The 22,245-nt window shown below is 41.7% G+C and overlaps 1 long non-coding RNA gene across 1 annotated transcript in view; it reads right to left on the reverse strand.

Moving 5' to 3' along the window:
* The window catches only part of LOC118089812 (uncharacterized), a 160,924-nt gene that overhangs the window by 59,553 nt on the left and 79,126 nt on the right, over window positions 1-22,245 (reverse strand). Inside the window, exon 4 of the long non-coding RNA XR_009558047.1 lies at window positions 773-884. This is a non-coding gene — a long non-coding RNA (uncharacterized LOC118089812). The remainder of the gene's footprint in view (window positions 1-772; window positions 885-22,245) is intronic.

Consider the following 22,245-nt stretch of genomic DNA (forward strand, 5'->3'; position numbering starts at 1 on the left):
TTTGGCCTACAACTCCCATGATCCCTAGCTAACCGGACCAGTGGTCAGGGAAGATGGGAATTGTAATCCAAAACATCTGGAGGGCCGAAGTCTGGGGGTGCCTGGTCTAGATGACTGAAAAACACAAGTCTCGCTACACAAAAATGGTGGGGAAGGCCTGTTTTGGTTCTGCAGTGGTGCGTCGAAAGGACAAACAACCTTCTGCAAAGAAGATTTAAAAAATAATATATATTTTTCCAAAAGTTAAACTTTTTCTGATAAGTGTAAGAAAAGAAATAATACAGAGGAGCCTTTCTATGTCAATAGACCCATTTTAAAAGGAGGACAGTATCTAGGCAAATGAGCAAATTAGACTGGACTCCACACTTTCTACTCTTGATTTAAGGCTTAACTTAAAGCTTCTTTAAGAAAGAGCTAGTTGTCAAAGAATGCACTGTCCACAATAACTCATGGGGGGGGGGGGAATCCAGTATTGGCAATTACTAAATGAAAGTTGGTTCAAGTGTGGACCTTTGGGGGTCCCTCCCAACTCTACAATTCCATAATTCTCTGATTCATAGCAACCTCTTTACTGCTGCTTATGGAAACCCTCAAGATTACCAAACAGGAAAACAGAAGTAGATAGTCTGACTTTTAATTAAAGGGTGTCCGTACAATATCACAGTGGGTTTCTATTCCAATCTGAAAACATCTAGGTAAAATCCCTGTTTTTAACTGTAGGTCTGCTGAAAGAAAGCTTGCGGTATTACATAGAATCCCATAACTCACTTACCTCAGGTAACTGTCCTGCAACAGGAAGGAACTCACAGTCCCACAAGTAAATCCTTTAATTACTGGCTCTCTCAAAGATAAATCATCATTCACTGCACTGACACGAGTTCTACCTGAAAGAAAGGGAAGTCGCCACAGAAAGGTCTTGAGTCATTTTATGTCAAAAAGAAAGTCTGGTTCTGTTTTTTTAAAGAGAGAAGACAATTAAAAGTAGACCCTGTACTATATATGGCAGTTATATATTTTCTCACAAGAACTCTAAAACCAGCACATAATAAACATTTTAAAAACATTTTAAAGATTTGGAGATTAAGCACATAGAGAAATACCCTTTCCTCCATGAGCTAGGAGCTTTATAGCAGGTGAAGATTGACTCATGAGCGAAGAAAATGTGACTGTTCCAATCAGTTATGAAACCACTAGAAGGAATAACATAATTACCTTTTGCCTCTTGCAAACTTTAGGATGAGACAAAAGCTGGCTCCTTCCAAGTAAATATGCATAGGACGGCAGTTAATTAAAATGGTTGGGTCTCTAGAATGGTAGCACTGGTATCATAAGAACGTGTTCCATTTAGGATAAAGGACAATATAGAGAAATATAATGGAATCTGGAAAAGTGTTCTAGCATTATATAATTTGAAGTGCATGAACATGTATGAGTCTGTTGTCGTTTTTAAGGGATGGTGCAAGCAGTAGAACTAGAGGGAATTTGATTGTGATGTTTCAGTCTTGCCTAAACATCCTCATATAGTGTTTTATGTAACAGTGACTGTGACTTGTTCAGATAAATATAGAAATATTTTTGCAGGCCAGGCTGTAACAGGGTTGATGAGCCCATAAACACTTTTAGAAGAATAGGATAAATTTACACTTTTAGGGTCTCATTTGTGAGCTACACTGAAATCATACAGATAGGAGTTTTTAAAATCATGCACCTTTATTGATTCCAAAAATGCAGTAAGGAGAAATGACAAGTTGTTCTTCATGTCTTCCGCTACAACCATCCATCATGTTTCTATAGCCCTGCACTAAAATGGATGCCCTTTTGACTTCTTGCTCACAGGGGCATAGCAAGGGGGGAGCAGAGGGGATGGCCCGCTCCTAGCTCCGTCTTTTGGGGGCAGCGCTACGTAGCACGCATGCGCAGTGGTGCTACGTAGCGACGCATGCGTCGTATGTAGCAACGCATACGTTGTATGTAGCGATGCATACATCGTACGTAGTGATGCTGCACATCATATTTGCCGCTCCGGGTGCCCAAGCAGCTTCCTACGCCAGTGCTTGCTCAATATAACAATTAATAGGTGATCTTAAATGGGTGACTAAAGCAGGGATAGCCAACATGGCGTGCTCCAGATGTTGTGGACTACAACTTCCATCAGCCCAACCAGCATGGCCAATGATCAGGGATGCTGGGAGCTGTATTCTCATAACATCTGGAAGGTAACACATTCTCTAACCATTATCTAAGCCAGGGTTTCCCAAACTTAGGTCTCCATCTGTTTTGGACTACAACTCCCATCATCCCTAACTAGCAGGACCAGTGGTCAGGTGTGACGGGAACTGTAGTCCAAAAAAGCTGGAAACCCTGACCCCGGTTGCAATGAACTAAACTGCTTTATCAGCAAGGCAAATTTTTGATACCAAGTCATAAACATCTGAGAAGTTCCTGGACCTGTAAAAATACTTTCTCATTCTTACATTTGCTGAATGCTAAACTGGGAAGAAAACACCATTGACTTCAACAATTTCCAAGCAAACAACATTTCTAACAGTCTAACATATAAAGCTGCCTTATACAGAGTAAAACCATTGGTCCATGTCACTCGCATTGTCTACAGTGCGTTGAAGTTGTCCTCCAGGGTTTCAGGCAGGGGTCTCTCCTGGCCCTAGCTCAAGATGCTAAGGATTGAGCCTGTGACCTTCTGCATGCAAAGCAGTTACTCTCCCACTGAGATATTCGCCTTTGCCTAGATGTCACTAAACATTTTCACAGAGATCATAGGATTTTGCTTAGCCATCCCATACAAAGCATTTATAACCTACAGATAGCAAATCTATGGAGTTTGCACAGATTTTCCTGAAATAAAATATTTTTGGACATTCAAGGGGGGAAGGCTGTTTTCTTCTAAAAGATAGCCTTCACTTGTTTAAGTGAGGAAGATGTAATCTGAATAAAATCTGAAGGTCAGAACCTTCCCCCTGGACCGACTATAATGCAATGCTGTGGCTTCTGTCCAAAGCTAAGAGGTTGGGAAGTGGTGAATTACTAACTGCAGTATTAAGAGTGCTAGAAAAGGAAACATGGGCTGGGAAAATAAGAGGACACATGTACAAGTAAGCAATTTAGACAACTTATCCAAAGTGGAAGCAAGACCCTAAATTAAGCAACAGCACTGGAAGCCCAACCTTAAATTTGTTCCCACTGTGGTTGAGAAATTTCCATCCTACAGGCAGTGCAAGAGTGGAAGGCTAAAGACAAGGTCACTATTGTAACAGTCTAGCAGTTTGTGGTTTTGTAAATGCCTAGGTTATATACAGTTCAGCAATTCCCCATGCTCAAATCATGTTAAGACAATTTGTGTAGGTGTGTTGTGCCAGTGCTCACTGTTGCACCTGAAACAGTTACAAGCAGTTCTGTAAATTTATACTTGTTTTATTGCATACAAATACAAAAACACCGAAAGATTTGTGGGCCTGTTGTGCTAATAGCAAATCGTGCACATGATACTGGAGGGAGGTGTCTTCAATACGCTGAGACATTTACCTTTGCTTTTCATTCCCAACCTGGTAGCAGTAGTCTCTGTCCTGAACCAGGGTCTTGAAAACTATGGCCAGGGCTGGCCAAGACCATTGGGCAGAATGATTTGAGATATATTGAAAAGCCAGCAAATGGTTACCTATTTAATTCACTGTTGCTGGGAGTAAGAGAAACACTTGTGGGGTTTTTAAACTTCAGATACAAAAATATATTGGCTAGTCTTGGCTAGACTGCTGCTGCGACTCAGGCAACAAAATATTTTGGGCCAGTCCTAACTATGACCAAGTGGATCATGAACTAAAACTGAATCCAGATAAGATGGAATTGATTACCTGAGAGGAATATTTTTGATCTGGCATCAGCTGGGTTGCATATGATTAAAGGGGGCAATTCCTGCTCCTAATGGATTTTAGGGAGCCCCTAGAATAGTCTTCTTCAAGACTGCAACTCCCATCATCCCCAGCTAGCTTAGCCCAATAGTCAGGGATGATAGGAGTTGTAGTCCAACAACTTCTGGGGACCCGAGGTTGAAGAATTCTGCCCTGGATCTAGGACTGCTTTGGGAAGCTTAAGTGACAGCTACTTCCATGAGTGCATTTCATCAACTACAGTTCATCGATAAACGAAAGCTAATCCTGGAGAGCAGGAAATTATTTTCTAACCACCCCAAGAATTAGAGGCCTACCTATCACCACCCACAGCTTTACAATGCCAAGGAAACAACCACAACATTGTATTCTACACAGAGCTACTTTTGAAGAGCTACAGCTGGTGGACAACATGAGAATCTGCCTGTTGGCAGGGGTGAAAGCCCCATATTCAACCATTCTGATCCAACACTACTAGATATTAGCAGTATTCTAAGGAAGTACAGAAAAGCCTTAGACAATATTGAAGACCACAGAATTCAGCTTCTTAAGCACCTCCACTTTTAGTTTAAAATAAGCAAGTTTATAGTCCTTATGGTCACAAAATACATGTTTCAAATATTGCCAGCCCCCCAAAAAATTGAAGAACACACTTTATCTGCCAAATTCTATTATCTGTACACCACAAAACACATTAGTTCAATAGCCACCCAAATTATTTTTCCACTGTAGTAGAAATGTGGAATAGTCTACTAAGTATAATTAAGCAACAGGTGTGTCAAAAGTCACAAAAATATTTATTTCTAAAAATTCTCTTGATTTTTTTTAAAAATTAAGCTACTGATCCTTGGTGATAAATTCTCAACACTGTCATACAGCTCCCTACAATGCTTTCTTAGTGTGTCAAACCTAGTTATCTTGCTTCCTGAGTCTTTCAGTGTTAATGTTGAAACATCACTGTTGCTAATTGAAGTGAGTGCTTTTTTGACATGTCAACTCTTATTTCCAATTACTTTGAAGCCCAAAAAGACCTTGTCTATCTATAGCTTTAGTCCAAAAGTATTAACTTTCCCTATGTGCAATTCTCTCTCTCTCTCTCTCTCTCTCTCTCTCTCTCTCTCTCTCTCTCTCTGACACACACACACACACACACGAGAGAGAGAGAGAGAGAGAGAGAGAGAGAGAGAGAGAGAGAGAGAGAGAGAGGAGGGAGGGAGGGAGGGAGGGAAATGAATTCATGGACTTCAGCAAAAGAAAAAGCATCTGATAAATGCATACCAGCATCTGGGCTGAGTTTGGTTGACCGCATAATTGGGTTGACCGCATAATTGGGCACAGATAACACATGTACCATATGGAATTCCACCTTTCTTGGTATACCTCTCCCTATTTAAAACACTCTTGCATACATATCGGCATATTAAACAAGTCCGACATTGCTGTACTTTTGGTCTGCATCAACATGCTTCTTGTTAGTTAAGTAAATAAGAGAACTAGAACTACCTAAGCTTGCTTTCATCCATATATAGAAGATCATAGGTTGCCATTTTCCCATTACTCTTCCCCTACATCTTTGGCAGCTGGAGCCACTGCTCTGGTGATGGGGTCAGGGGGCCATGCTCTAAATCTTCACATGCCAAGATGCATAACATCAAGTCTAATGCCCAGAAGAAGGAACTACTGATGCAGAAGGTCACTAATTGCCAGTTTCTCTGCATTACAAGGGTTCTGGAAAGAAAGCCCCACAAGAGAGATATGAGAATGGGGACACATCCTGACCCTTTAAAATCGCCAAGGGATTCCACAGAAGGTAGAGGCAGCCAAATGCTAAATAAAATATAAAAAATATGAATTTTCCTACTTGGGTGAACACACATTACATTTTCAGGATATTTCCAAAGCAGCACTAAAGGAGACTTTTAGAAATAGGAAGGCACTGTGTTATATGATCTGCAGAATTCTACAAAATGTGTTGATTCAAGATAATACACACAGAGAGAAAGTAGCATGTGTAAGCTACCATGCTGAACAGCCACTCCTGCTCTGAAGTTAAATAAAATAAAATAAAATCAGGAGATCTGATCACAGAGCTTCCACACCATGCAATATTTGGTTCTACAAAACATGAGATCCCTCTGAACCCTCAGACCCCATCAGTACCAGAGCTACATGCAACACCATAGAAGGTGCATGGCCAGAACTCCTGATGTGATAATACGTTTCAACATAACCTTTTGCAATCTCATTCTTAGGAGCACAGATAGGAAACATGTGTCCCTCCCAATTTTGCTGGATTAAAACCATCCCAGACTCTGGAAATGCTGGCTGCAGGATTGAAGACCAACGTGTCCTCTATAGTACAGTGTCTGTGCAACCACATTTCTTTCCATGAATGTGTGCCTCTATCACTGCTTTCCACATGCATGCTTTTTCTGGCATGTATTTTGCGAACCCTTCACTCTCAAGGGATTTGTTCCATTTCCTTCAACTGCTGTATCTCAAAAGATACACAAAACAGACTGCTTTTCTTCTGGTGTCCAACTGCATAGGTACCAGCAGCAAAGGCATCCTGCAGTTAATTATATGGAATTCATGTTTTTCACCTTCCTTGCCACCAACCATGGTATCTTTGTTTTACTATACATAAGTTGTATGGAAGTCACATTGGGCATAAAGGTATTTGAACTGCATTTGAATTTATTTCATGCATTGCCATTGTTGTTGTTGTTGTTGTTGTTGTTTATTGCACTTATTAGTTGCTTTTCTTTTGCAAAAAAATAACCCAAAGTGATTTACAAAATAGAACAATGATTAAAACCAAAGCCGAATAAAAACCTAAACACGTATAAATTCAAGACACATTGAAAAGCCTCCAAATTAAGGAGGGGAGCGGAGGGGAGGGGAGAGAACCAGGGTAAAGAAAAATGTTTTTGTCTGGCACTTAAAAGTTGATAGTGGTGGTATCAGGCATATCTCCCTGGGGAGAGCACTCCAGATGTTACTTGAATCAACTCCCATCATCTTTGACTGCTGGCCATCCTGGCTGGGGCTGCTGGGAGATGGAGTCCAGCAACTTTATATTGTGATCTTTGGATGAAAGGCAGTATATAAATTTAATAAATCATCACCATCATAACAAGTGGGGAGCACCACTGAAAAGGCCTGTTTTTATGTCACCTTCCTCTGCATTTCCCTCGGAGGGGGCACACAGAAATGGGTGCTGGATGCCAAATGCAGGGTGTGGGTCAGTTCATGTGGGGACAGGTGGCCCTTCAGGTACTGCGGTCCTGAGCCACATAGGGGTCAAAACCAGCACTTTGCATTGAGCTTAAACTGTGCAACTGCTATTTTTAATCTTAATCACTCTGTGTGTGCAATTTTTAATTCTTTCTATGCATGCCATTTTTAAAACTGTTTTCACATATTGAAATTGAAATACTTTCTTGTCACTTGTACAACTTGTATACAGTGAGATTACACATATGCAGCTGTTCTGTACAAGTTTTTTATTATATTGTAATAATATACTCCCCACAAGCCCTCTGCACATCAAAAGCCAAAGGATTTGTGAGGAAAGACTGTCCAGAAGCAGCAAGAGACTCGCAGTGCTTCTGACTTTCGGATAAAGCCCAGCATGACAACCCCCTCACTCTCACTCCCAGTCCAGGACATGGAGAAAACTCAGATGAGGACAGAGGGTCAGTGGCACATGAAAAACAAACCAAAACGTGTAGACACCCATTAAGGCATAAGAAAAGAGGCTCGGCTGTTTTAGCATTTTAAGCACTGCCTCTTCACAATTAGTGGAACAATTTCGGTGTTTTTCTTCCCATGCTGTACATTTTCTTGGCAGCGACAAAACTTTTAAATCTTATTGGAAATCAGAGAAAGGAGAAAGCACAGCAGGGGACCATTCCCCTAGGCTGATGATTTGAACACAATTTAGTTTACAGTTAACTCGCAGCATGGCTTCTGTAATGTCCTCTATCATCTATGAAGCTGTTCTCTCATTGCTCATTATCATTACCCATAAAAAGACAAGAAAATATGTTTTGATGCAAAACAGGATAAGAGTTATTTGCGCAAGGGGGGGGGGAATCTCTTTGCAATCATCTGTATTTTAAAAGATGGCTCCCTTTATACCTGCACAAGAAATCAGGTAGAGGAAGTAGCAACATGTATCCTAGTTGTCTATTGGTGTGGAAGGGAGGGGGACTAATCATACTGCATGCTAGTTCATGCATTCCACTTTCTGCATGAGGAAGCTGTCTCAATCTTAGGCACACCGTTGGTCCATCTAGTGCACTATCTTTACACTATTGCCACACTGACTGACAGCAGCTCTCCAGAATTTCAGAGAAAGGAACTGAACCTGGAACCTTCTGCATGCAAATTACATACCCTACCACTGATCTACGATCCTACATAGATCCACTAAGGTGGGAAATAGGTAAGAGTGGGTGGGGGAAACAAACAGAAAGTACGTATTGTGCGTGAGTCTGCATGTGTGGAGGTTTTTCTGCTCACCTCATTGGAATGAAAGCATTTCAGCAAACTCTGGTAAATAGTCTGCTGAAGTAGGCTGTTTCATAGGAAAGCATGATGAAACCTCATTCCTAAACTGCTGCAGAATCTTCCCTCAAACTCTGGCAATTCTGCTCCAAAGACCATTACGGATAGAGAGCAAAGCCTTTTTAAAAAAGAAAGAAAGAAAGAAAGAAATGGAGATATGGAGAGCCTGTTTTCTAGCAGGGTCTGTCCTCACAAGTCCTCTTTGAGGTCACTGAGTAGCTGTGCCAAGAGGACTGGTGGAGTCAGCAAACACAGCTATCGAGCAGACACTCGCCAAAGATTCCACAGGGGGAGAAAGAAAACAAGAAGCACCAAAAGTGGTTTTGCCTTCTACGGGCATCCAGTTGTTAGGTGTGTTTTCTTTAAATGCAGTGGTGAAAACACACAGACACAAGGCACCAGAATAAATTATAAATGCCAGCCTGATGAACTGCATTGATGTGGCATCTTCTCTGGGTTCAGAGTTTGGCATCGGCCTGCCTTGGCATTCCTCCTTTCCCCAGCACGAAATCAATTACCTAAGGCAAGCCTCCGAATGATTTAGAAACTTCTGCATGGCTTGAGGTTCTTCTTTCCTCCCTCCACTCTCGATCTCAGACTCTACAGAATGGGGTGGGGTGGAAAAGTAATATCCGGGCAACACCCCTTCCAAGCCACCCATTCCAGTCTCTAGAGAGGGAAGTACTGATTAAGGGGAACACGGAACATTGCGGAGGTGTTCCTCCAGCTTTCTACAGGCTCGGCAGAATTACTGTACTTGCCAATTGCTAGCTGCATTCTGGAGGATTGCTCATATACTCCAAGAGCTCACACATGTGCTGATTTTGTAGGATTTGGAGAGATTAGTAACCTGTAACTGCCAGCAGTCCATAGCTTGAGGCAAAAAATAGATAACCTCGGCTAACCTCGATTCCAAATAAACGTTCCCTCCCTTCCCTCTTTCCCGTGGTGCAAGTAAAATGGCAGCAAGGCATTTCTTTTATCAATCCACTCACTTGAATACCGCCTGTTTCAGTATCCTACTGCACACCTAAGCTACTAAAACAAATAAATAAAATGACAGGGGGAGGAGGGCACAGAGTGATGAGGTTTAACTTTCAGGCTTTTACTAATGCATTATGCTTTGAGCTGGTACCTATCAAACAGACACTCCAGGGCTTCAGAGGCATTCTCATCAAAACACAAAATGGATAAACGATGGACTCAGAAACAATCAAACACCCTTTACTTGCCTCACAGATGGCTGAACCAAAAGGCTAAGTATGTAAATCAACACTCCTATTCCTCCTCACTTTCTGCACTTTAGTCGTAATCCTTTCACCTGGTGTAAACACACATGCTGTATTATTTGGACTTGAGACCACCCAGCAATTGCCTGCCATCTTTCATTATCTGCTGTAAGAGGGATGGGGATATATATATATATATATATATATATATATATATATATATATATAATATGTCAGGCAAATCCTTTAACAGCATTCCACCTGGAATTTGTCCAAAAGTTCACCTATCAAATGTCATCATATAAGAGTATCTGAAACTTTAGAAAATACTTCACAGGGTGAAAGCACAAAAGGACTGTCTCATAAATACAAATATTAAACCCAACACCTCATCACTCTGCACTCTCTGTCACCAAGCTGACCTAAGACATGTGCTGCCTGAGGTGGACAAGCAAAAGCTGCCCCACGCTCCGTTCCTGCCCCCCAAGCTCTGGGCCCCACTTAGTCACCCGCACTGCAATTTCCTCCTCCCCATTCAGTGGTCAGTTGTGTGAATTGTGTGGCTTTTAAAAATAGGAGTGGGAGCTTTTAAAATGCTGTGTTGTGAACTGCCCTGAGATCTACAGGTATAGGGAAGGACAACATAATAAATAATAATAAATAATAATAATAATAATAATAATAATAATAATAATAATAATGGTGGTGGTGTTGGCAGGATTTGGTAAACTGTATATTGAATGGGTGCAAACGACTGGAGTTGACAAATAGTAGGCCTGCATTTCTATTTATCAAGCCAAAATATGGCAGACCCATTCTAGAAATATATACAGTGATATCCATAGTTCAGCTATCCTCTTTACCACTGTCCACACACACACACACACACACACACACACACACACACCAAATTCTTTGGTGACCAGTTTCTGCCCATTTTTGCCAACCAAGTCTGCTAGGATACTGCATAAAAAGCTTTAATATATTCAGATATTTTTAAAGAACTTTGTACAAGTACACCTTGCCTCAAGACAGCATCTAACCCACCAAACCAAAAAATGGTTGGAAATGAGAGCTTGAAGGAATTGGCTAATTTTGAATTACATTACATATTGTGTCTTTACTTAATCTCTTTTCAAATCAAGTAATATTATAATTGCAATATCATTCCATTGTGTTTCGTGTCTCCCAAACACCAAATTAGTGTGAATATTAAAAACAAGCTGAAGCTTTATAGTTTAATTACTTTAAGTATATTTGCCGTGACTTGCTGCAAGTACTGGAAGGGTGGGGGCTTGGTGGTTTGGAGAATATAGAAGAGACTGACTTGCAGTCTCTAAGACAGAGCTTTTAACCAAAAATGACTCTTGAATCCTGACCTTTGGGCTCCGTATTGTGAGGAATAGTTTAAATTAGAATACTGCAAGAACATTCCGGCTCTTGGTAAAGCGATGGCAAATCATTATAGCCCTTATTTTAAGATGATCAAACGAATCTTAATGAAACATGCTTGCAATCTATGCTGTTAACAGCCACTTTGTATTCCTAGATCTACCTTAATGACACATTTGGCACCGCTCCTCTAGGCCTAATCACCCAGGCTGTCTGAAAACCTGCTTATGTATTTAATATTAACATTATTTTTAAAGCATTGTCTTTCATCATTTAACACCGTTTCCAAATGCAAAGCCAACTTCTTTGAGACTTTAAAACAGTCCGGGATGCAGCCAAGGAACAAGTATTCAGCATTATGGAGATAGTGTTGCATATGGCTCAGTTCCAAGCTTTACGGTGCCTAGATCACTGTGGTTTAATTTGTAAGGCTCATTATTCTGGGAAGGCCTTGACAAAAATCCCTTATTATAGTTGGACTGTCCAAGGACTGGAGCTTTACTCTTGCCGAGTGTTTATTAAAAAATGTAGACTGCGGTGCTCTGTAGACTTACCTTGGCATAAGCCCCACTGAACTGAGTAGGAAGTTCAAGCAAAAATTACGATAAAAACACACAATGAACAACTGCACACAGGCGGTGGCCATTTTGCATGGGGGGTTCCATTCCTGGCCTCCCCGCGCATCAGTGGAGCATACATACATAAAGGCCACCCCAATCCAACCCCCATTCTACCGTCTTCCGGGTCCCAAAGGACTCATGTTGTCAGTGGTTGCACATCAGTTGGGTGCACACAAAACGGCTGCCACCTGTACATTAAAAACAGCTAAGCATTTGCATACATAAAAATAACTTTACATGTTATTTATTATTATTCAATATCCATTCAGGTAGGGGGCACAAGGCCACATGTAGCACCACGTGACCGGCTTCCCTGCCCATCCCCAGCCTTCCCATGTTCAACAAGGAAGGTTTGAAGAGGGCTTCTATCCATGTTTAAACTGAGGAGGGGTACTGCTTTTATTTGTTGCATTGTTGTGCATTTTTGCTTTTTATATCGTAAATTGCCCCGGGATCCTTGGATGAAGATCGGTGTGGAAATCAATCAATCAATAAAATTGAAGGACAGCCCCTTTCAGAGCTCCCCTGCTCAAAATACGAAGGTCAGGAACAGAGAGAGCACAGCCAGCATACATGGGAACTTTTCTAGCGGTGGGAGAATACACATGACCCCAACATCATCATGCTCAGTCAGAGCTATTGTCTATTTCTGGCATTTCTGACTTGGTCTTTTCTGCTCAAAATTTGCCTGTGCTTTTTTTATTATTCTCCTTTTTCCCATGGCGAAGACATGTCAAATTGGGCTTCTGAAATCTTCCTACCTGCACAATCCTGTGTGTGTCTACTCAGAGGTAAGCCCCACTGATTTTAAAAGAACTTACAAGTTATCATGGTTAGGACTACATCTTAAGCTTTTCCCACTGACCCCACTTATTTCTCAGTGAATTCTTTGATCTTATCAAGGCTGGGTTATTCTAATTTGTCCCTTGTGGGCTTCCCTTTATCTCACCTTAGGTTCTTTCTTTTATCTTATTTCTTTCGGTCCATGAATTTGATGACATAACTCCATTATTGTTTTCTCTTCGTTAGTTACCTCATCCGTTCTTGCATTCAGTTTGAAGTTCTGTTATTAGCATCCGCTTCTTGGTTCCTTTATATCTTTCTTCTTCCTTCCTTGATCTCTTTATTCTTCAAGTTCTGGTTCTCCAAACTACATATTTCTAACCTTTCATCTTGATTATGTACATTTTATTGGGGTTGGCTCCTTATATTTGAAATGAGTTATCCCATCCCCCCGAAATCTGGTTGGTTTAATCCCACTGCACCATTCAATAAATTCCTCAATGCCTATTTGACTTAAGAAAGCATTAGCAGTGCTCAGCCCCACCCCTTGTATTTTACTCTCATTTACACAAATAAAACCCTCCAATACTCTGGGGGCTTGTACACACACCCTGTGTCACCAGACCTGCTTTTCAGCAAATGCCTGAACATAGTGAGCATCGAATTGAGAGCATCATCTCTCTTCTCCATTTTCTTTCTTAGGTGTGCTTATTTCTCAGGCTGCCTGTCTCATGGCAGCATAAGACTGTGTCCTTTCAACATTTCTATATATCTCCAAGTGGCTGCTGGGCTCTTGAGGGTGGGTGGAGTGACAATGATCAGGATCACAGTAGGTATGGAGGAAGACATGAAGCTTTGGTTCTCTTGGTCCTCAGAAAAACATTTTCTCTGAAGACGGTATTTCCTTTGGGGGCAATGGGGGCGGAGAGAATCTCCCATGGGAGCTGAAATGGGCGGGAGGAACAGCTTTGAAAGACAGGTTTTCCTCAGGACCACAGCAGGAAACTCCCTCTTCATGTCTGCAGTGATCCCAATATTCACCAGTCCACCCCTCTCCCCCAATGTGGTTCTATTTACATTTAAAAAAAAAAACAACCTGTAAGTTAAGCTGATCTCTGGGATAAGCATATCCTATTATGCAGTCTGAGCAGTCAGCTGAAATACTAAGGTTAGCCTTGTTTTCCTTTTCCTTTTTTCCAGAATGCCACACACACAATACTTGAATTCTGATATGCTGACAAATTCTTTAAGTTATTCCATTTCCCTCCCCAAGCTAATATGCCAACTGGGTGGCCGGAGGGAAGGGAGCCAAGAATGGACATTCTTGTAGATATTTGCTGCTCGCAGAGCAGTTCAATATCAGACGCCTGCTTCCTCAGCCGTGACTGCTTTCCATATTTTCTTTACATTTATTTCCCCCCTCCCTTACCCTGTGACAGGTTGATATATGAAAACCAACAGTGAGGAAGCAACACAAGGGGCGGCGGCGGCGGCGGCAACATGAGCGCCAGGTGTTGGGGGAAGGGAAAGAGAAGCCTACAAAATGTCTCTGCTCCAATACATTATCACATTCCACAGAAATATTATGGTTCACGAGTCTCTTGTTTCCCAGCGCATTTTATACCACATTACAAATGTACCACTTCATCTGGAAAAGAAAGAAGAGCCTGCAGGGGCAAAATATCTGGGCCAGGGCCATGATCGCTCTAAGGCAAACCATTACAGCAAAACAACCATTTAAGATGGGAAGTTTCATTCTCACTGTATAGTTTTATATATATATATAAAAAAGCAAATTTCAGCTGGAAAGATCAGGGGGTAGGAGTGCTACATGCCCATTTTTCTCAGCACAAGCTTCATAAACCTGCAATTATTTATTACATTTATTTACAGCCCATCCCAGTCAAGTTATCCAGGAGGTTTACATAGGCTTTGAAATACATAGGCTTTGAAAAATTCGCAATGAATCAGGAAAACCAAGATAAAATAAATCACAACAGCAAAAAAGCCTGGGGGGGGGGGGGTCATCTAAAAAGCTGCATAAAACAGTGCATCTGAAATAGCCATTAAAATCAGAATAAAAACGCAGTGAGGGAAATGGGCCGGGGTGGTGGTGAGGTCAGACCCTAAAAGTTCCTAATATCGATGATGATTAAAAGGTCTGGGAGGAAAAGAAGGCCTGCACCTGGCACTTGAAAGACCATAATGTACGGACCAGGTGAGCCTCTTTTCAAGGAGTGCATTTTGTTAGTGTGGTGTTACCACCAAAAAGGCCCTTTCGGAATATTGTGAGCAGGTGGGTGCGCATTGATATTTCACACACCCTGTTTCTTTGTTTACGAGCTCAAGCAACCTGCACATGGAATTCAAGTGGCCCACAATCTGGACAGCTTACAAGACTAAACTGTAAATTATCAAGAGTCTTGAAGGAGAGACTCTTGGCAGCAGATCTCAGATACCTTACGTCTTATGCAGCTGAGGCAGGTCTGTGAAGAGAGCATGGCTTGCCTGAGGCAAACTAAGGTGTGCTTGACAGGTAATATTCAAACTAGGGGAATCCCAATCTGCAGCTATAACAGCTCAAATTGATACTCAACATTGCACAAAGCTCTGTTCAAGGCATAGCTGCCAAGTTTTCCCTTTTCTCGTGAAGAAGCCTATTCAGCATAATGGAAAATCCCTGAAAAAAGGGATAACTTGGCAGCTATGGTTCAAGGCAATGCCTGCGCCAAAAAATTATCCTGCATCCCCGCCCCCAACTATTCTCCATCAAGGAGTGTGTGTGTGTGTGTGTGTGTGTGTGTGTGTGGAGAGGGGGGAGGGTGGCATGCAAAAAATACCAGAGAAAATTGTGGTGAAATTCTCACAGGTGTGTTATAGGGTTTGTGCTGTGGTTACCTTACTTTTGAAGTAATCGAAAGATGGTTGTGAGTGTCCTTTTCTGTCATCTGCAAATCACCTCACCATTGGTCTGCACTCCCTGGTGTCTAGCCTTCATTTAAAGGCCAGGGGAAGGCATGAAGTAACACTCCCCATCAACACCAACCCAGCAGCTCTTTTTAAGGAGGATATATCGGCAGTCGGGGAAGCTACAGAACACATAATAAATGGCTGGGGGGGGGATACGTATACCACCCCTGGCCACATTACAATGATATCATGAGCTGAAAACTCTGCACCCACCAAAATCCTGAAGTGTGATAAGAACGAGGCAGAAAAAACTGAAGCCGTTCCCACAGGAGAAGAAATATTTTGAGAAACTGGAGGACAGATTTCAGTTTAGCACTGAGTCAGCATGCATTTTAAAATGTTAATTGCAAGCAGCCCCTTGGACCCCGGGTGCTATTTGCAATGAAGCCTTGGAAAAGTTTCAATAGAAATTGGACAATAGCAGGTAATACCGTGCAGATCTGCTTATTTTCTTGCAGATTTGTATAATTATACCCACAGTGTTTTCCTAAAATAGGCATTATGGAACTGTTTGCCCACAATTTAGAAATATAATCAGCAAGTGGCCTCCCCATCGGAAGCGTGGCATACAGTACTTTAAATAGCCTCAAAACTGTCTGAGACAGGCTATTATTTTTTTTGTCCCTGTGAATCTGAATACATGGTAGTGTGGAAGAAGCAGATGAAACACAACAGGATCCAACCAAGTGCCCCAAAATAACTGGTCACTACAATAAACTACAGAGAGGGGAATTGCAAAGCCAGGCGATCCTGTTTGGTAACTAGAATGTAAGCTAAACTGCTGCTTGGGACATGAAGCTGCAAGTATACAAAATCCCATCAAGGAGGAGTATGGATGTGAATTAAGAACAAGCGTTAAGAAAGGAAAATACAGGCATAAGGAGCACACACAAAGCATCCTTGTCTTGAACATAGTTATTAAATAGAAACAGCATATATATATTTTAGTGACATACCTGTAGTCACAATTCTTATTCAGTTTATAAATATTTAGAACCTATGCCCCAACTTCCCCCCTATTTCCCCAATCAAATATTATTTGACAAAATGTGCATGCCTCTAAGCAGTTTATTTTATCATTATTTGCTCTATTTGCAAACTACCTTTCATCAATTAAGAACCCAATGCGATTTGCAACATATCCATCAAAACAATAAAATATAGCTACATTTAAACCATTTAAAAACAACAACACATAAGCCATTTATTTATTTATTTATTTATTTATTTATTTATTTATTTGGAAAAGCAACATATCAAGACAGCAGGCGGACCTCATTGATTACAGCTGGCCTGACCAAATCATGCTCGCTTTTACTCCTGCCTAAAAAACAAAGCTCTCTGTTCACTGCTCTGCAACTTACTAGAAGAATGCAATAACCTGGAATGTGGCATTCTTTGCCTGTTGCTACAATAGGGCTTAAGGGACCCAGGTGGCGCTGTGGGCTAAACCACAGAGCCTAGGGCTTGCTGATCAGAAGGTCACCGTTCAAATCCGTGACGGGGTGAGCTCCTGTTGCTTGGTCCCAGCTCCTGCCAACCTAGCAGTTCAAAAGCACATCAAAATGCAAGTAGATAAATACGGTAGGAACCGCTACAGCGGGAAAGTAAACAGCGTTTCCATGTGCTGCTCTGGTTTGCCAGAAGCAGCTTTGTCATGCTGGCCACATGACCTGGAAGCTATACGCCGGCTCCCTCGGCCAATAATGCGAGATGAGCGCGCAACCCCAGAGTCGGTCACGACTGGACCTAATGGTCAGGGGTCCCTTTACCTTTACCTTTACAATAGGGCTTACTTGGGTCTGGATAGCTTCTATAATTTGTGACAACTAGCAATTTCACTATTTTCTATTTTCTGTACGGGTGCTTCAAGCTGCGAACCCTTTTTATTCAATATCTGGCCTTTTTTTGTGTAAATAAACACTTACCGTACATTAGTTTTAGACTGGCATTTACGTTTTTGATCATCGCGTCTATTGCAATAACTTCTGCGGCACACAACTGTATCTAGGGATTATCCCCAAAGCAATGGTTTTGGGATGCATGAAGGATGCAGATTCAACATGTTAATAGACAGAACAAGTAAACCTGGCAAAAAAAAAAGACAGAAGAGAAAGAGGAGAAGTGTTCCTCATGAGCCTTCTCAGAATGCAGGAATGGAAATTCTGTCAGGCCAGGCAGGATTCAGGAAGGAAGGTTGAGGTGGCAGTGGTGCTACACTGCCAGAGAGAGGAAGTTTTGTTGCTATTCCTCAAATGTTGATTCATTTGTGTTGTTTGGCTCTTATAGACTATTTTGGGGCATGTTGTTCATAGAACCTGGGCAATACCTCAGGTTGCAGCCCTTTGCCCCAGCAGCCAATGCAACAGACAACTACATTTCTCTTGAGCACCCTGCCCAGTTGGTTGGTTTGGGAACTCTCTCAATAAGGGTGCACAAAGACAGTATTTGCTCTGTTTTATAAGAATCGTTTGCATTTTGCAGATTATTATTATTGTTATTAAGTTCACTCACTCAACTAGTACAAAATTATGTTCCCCATCCGAGTTTTCAAGTATGGGCAGGTTTTTAACACAGCATGCTTCTTAGCAAGTACCTTCCTGCTCTGCTGCACCACCCAAGGCCAGTTCGGGGTTGGTGAATGGTCACTCCACAGCCCAAGTTTACAAGAAATGGTTCCAAAATATCCCAAGGGCTTTGGTATCCTCCCAACTACCCCAGATCCCCAAAGATGGAGAGAGAGAGCGTGCTTTAACTGTAATTGGCAATTTAAAAATGTGCACACAAGAAACACACACAGAGAGAGAAACAGTGCAAAATCCACTGCTGAACTATAGCTACACATGTGCAAAAATTACAAACAGCCACAGTATAAGGCAGTTTCCTTGGTTGCTATATTTGACTCAGCATAGTGCTTAGGATACCATTAACACCACATCAAGAGAGGTAAAAGGGTAAAGGTACCCTCACCGTTAGGTCCAGTCGTGGATGACTCTGGGGTTGTGCCGCTCACCTCGCTCTATAGGCCAAGGGAGCTGGCATTTGTCCGCAGACAACTTCCGGGTCATGTGGCTAGCATGACAAAGCTGCTTCTGGGGAACCAGAGCAGCGCACAGAAATGCTGTTTACCTTCCCACCGGAGCGGTACCTATTTATCTGTACTTGCACTTTGATGTGCTTTTGAACTGCTAGGTGGGCAGAAGCTGGGACCAAACAATGGGAACTCACCCCGTTATGGGGATTCGAACCACCGGCCTTCTGATCGGCAAGCCCTAGACTCTGTGGTTTAGACCACAGCGACACCCGTGTCCCCAGAAAAAGACTCCACCAATTTCTGTTTGTGCACTTGTGCATGCAGTCCTCTATGTGTGCTTGTTAAACATACTAGCACACCACAAGTTCTCCTGTAAATTTACCTTTTGGCTGAAGTATTTGAGAACTGTTACAGTTTTCCTGTAAAAATGTCATGGAGGCAAGAGCAGCATTAAGCCCAGGACCGGTGGCTTTCATAGTCCAATCCAGTGTTATATTTTTGTAGGTAAGGGATTTCATGGATTTTTTTGCTCCACAGTTACTTAAACTTACTTTTTAAAAATGAAATCACCTTTAAACAAGTTTCTTTTGTCCAGATCTTTAAAAAAAAAAAAATTAGGAAAAATTAGGAAACTTAATAACTTCTGAAGAAAATATTTCTAAGTGAATTTTACAGGTTTCTTACAATATACATTTTAAAAAAACAATCCTAAAATAAAACTAGAGACAGAAGAAAAAAAATTAGCTTTTGGTTTATTAGAAGGATAGCTAAAATGCTAGTAATTGTTAAAAGGAAGAATATGAGGCGGTATAATCTGCCGCTAGGACTCACATGAAAGCAGGACTCATTTGAATGGTTCTAGCAATCTTTTTTCAGAAAATAAAGCACTATAATTTGGAACAGGGAAGCAGCTGTTGGCAGCAACCTGCCTTGGTAACTTTTTCGGTGAACACACTTTAAGGAAAAAAATCAGTAGACATAGGAAGGATGCAAATAAAAAGCCCTGGCTTTAAACTTAGTTGTTTACTCCACTGAGAGAAGCAACCTACTTGCCTGTATTTTCCTTTGACAGAGACTGCATTTTTTTTACAGGAAATAGTGTCAACAGTTCAAGTACTTCAACCAAAGGTAAAGTTACCTCTGCTCCCAGAGACCTTGATGTGTGTGCCACTACATACATACATGTGGTGCCTTTTTTCTTTTAAAAAAATGTTTAGGGGTACTCTAATTTTCCTACTCATATTGAAATACTGCCCCTCAATGAGGCCAAACTTAGATTCATAAAATTTTTAGGGGTATGCGTCTCCCCAGAAACAAAGCACTGCACACATGTACATGTAGAAGTAGGTGCATATATGGAACTGTGTAAAGAAAAGGCAGGGATATGTGCCATCATGGATCTTAAAAAGAGAAGCACAGATGTCTCAGATGTGGAAAAAATGTCAAAGTTTACCCCAGTCCCCCTTTCCCCTTCCCATCTCCCTCCTACCATCTGCAAAAGCTCAAGTCTGCCCAAATTTGCAGCCGAAGTGACCTTGAGGCCCTGCATAGCTGGTTACTCAAACTGCACCTGCACAGGATTAAGTATCCTGTTTGTGAGTGATGGCCGCCCTCCCCCACCCCCCTTTCTCGGTCTGAAACAGTTTTCACAAGATGAAGCCGGGTGAGAGGGAGGCTCAGGGAGACCAGCGTCTTCCCTTCATGAAGAGAGCAGCCGCAATAATATTGATTTAGGTCGTTAACCTTACCCAAGTCACCACCTGCAGAAAGTTGCGTCTGAAATTCTTATACATGTTTAGATCCGTTCTAGTTTCAACCCAAACATAATTACTGCCTTTCACAGATGTGGATCTAACCTGGAATACGAAAGAGTCTCCTATAAGGTCTGCATGTGTTCTCCTAATAAATGTGGGTTTGTTATACATGTTGAGCAAGAAGGTGAGGAAAGGGGATATTTACCCACCCAACTGGATTATTGACTATCTGATTTTGAGAGATGCCTTGGTAAGGTAGATGTGCCAAGAAAAAAAGATGTGCCAGGAAAGAAAGGCTCGCTTGAAGTTTTCATAACTATCCCAGATTCCCAAAGTGTGAGGTGGGCTTGAAAAGGAGGGGGAAACTCTTCCTAGACAAATTTGTGTACATGCTCAAGCACGCAAGGAAGCAATATCTCAACCTGTATCCTAATTACTTGTCTATTTACTTGTGCCAGTGAGACAAATTTCATGTATGGATTCTTCCTTCCTTCCTTCTAAAATGTGCAAACAGGGCCATGCGTAAACCACAAAGACTTTTTCTTCTTCTCTGTCCTTCCTTTTCTATATGAAGCAAATGTATCCATTCATACACATCTCATGCCCTCCTCAAAAATGAAAGCACCCATCATAAAATTGAGAATACATTGTATAAATGGAAGTTTAGGAGGATAAGACTGGTTGAGGCTATATAATCACTGGCTCATGTAAACGTCTAGATACTAGAGGCTACCAATTAGTAGATTAGATCCTCTGGTTATGCAAAATAAGAAACTTTGTCGAAGCTTGAATAGCAAACACTTTTTTACCAATGTATTTTGCACTGCAAAAGAAAAGTACCTATACTCTGGACTTATTTATATGACATTTGTTAATTCGAAAATGGAGTACTGAAGCTAACCAATCACATTCAATGTATATAATCCTAGGCATGTCAATGTAAACTGTCCAGACAGGATGTGAAACACAGAAACAACCTCAGACAGGACATAGCTTCTACAGCTGACCTGAAAAACAAAGGTAAGGCAAAGGTCAAAGAACACTGCCATCAGTAATTGCCATGCCCCTTCTACCTGACCTTGCATTGAGGTTATAGCCAGTACACCAGGGAGTTATTGCACAGATGCACTTACACACAAGTAAATGTAGCAAGGGCAGAAACTTAAAGATCTATAAGTATTTAGGTAAGGGAATGCATAAAGTTTGCATTGTATCCAGACCTGCTCTTCCTTGCGTTTGTTGAAGCAGCAGGGATCCAGTGAAGGCGGGTATCCACACAGTGTTTCCCAAACTTGGGTCTCCTGATGTTTTTGGACTACAATTCCCATTATCCCTGACCACTGGTCCTGCTAGCTAGGGATGATGGGAATTGTAGTCCAAAAACAGCTGACGACCCAAGTTTGGGAAACACTGTAGAAGAAGGAGGGAAGAGAAAGTGATTTTTCACCAAGTGCCACTTCTGTTTGTAGCTTCCACACTGTTCCGGGGATCTCCCAACCCCTCCAGGTCAGCTGTTGGTGGGAGACACAGGGAACTGCAGGGGGAAATTAGGGGGGGAAACTGCCTCTACCACTTCCTCCAGCAGGCAAGACCTTTGGACTGATTTCCATCCACAGGCAGTTCAGATCAAGCACTTTATTTTTAACAGATATGGTGCATTCCATGGCTATAGGCATTCCAAAGAGCACCCCTATTACCACAAATGATTTCAACGAGGTAAATCTCTCATTTTTTTAAATAAATATTTGATACTAGTAATATCAGTTGTTCAATGTCACAAAATGAACTGGCAATGACCTGGTTTGCACATAATACTAAGCTATGGTTTGTTTATTCATGTGAGGTGGCTGTCCCTTCTGCATATTGCATGACACAGAGGAAGACTTTGTTGATGAATGCCATCATGGTTTGCCATCATCCTCCACAACATCTGTGAGACAAAGGGAAACATCCTGCTGGGGGAGTACCCTAAGCTGGCCAACACAGAAG

Source organism: Zootoca vivipara, chromosome 8, assembly GCF_963506605.1.
Source record: "Zootoca vivipara chromosome 8, rZooViv1.1, whole genome shotgun sequence".
NCBI lineage: Eukaryota > Metazoa > Chordata > Lepidosauria > Squamata > Lacertidae > Zootoca > Zootoca vivipara.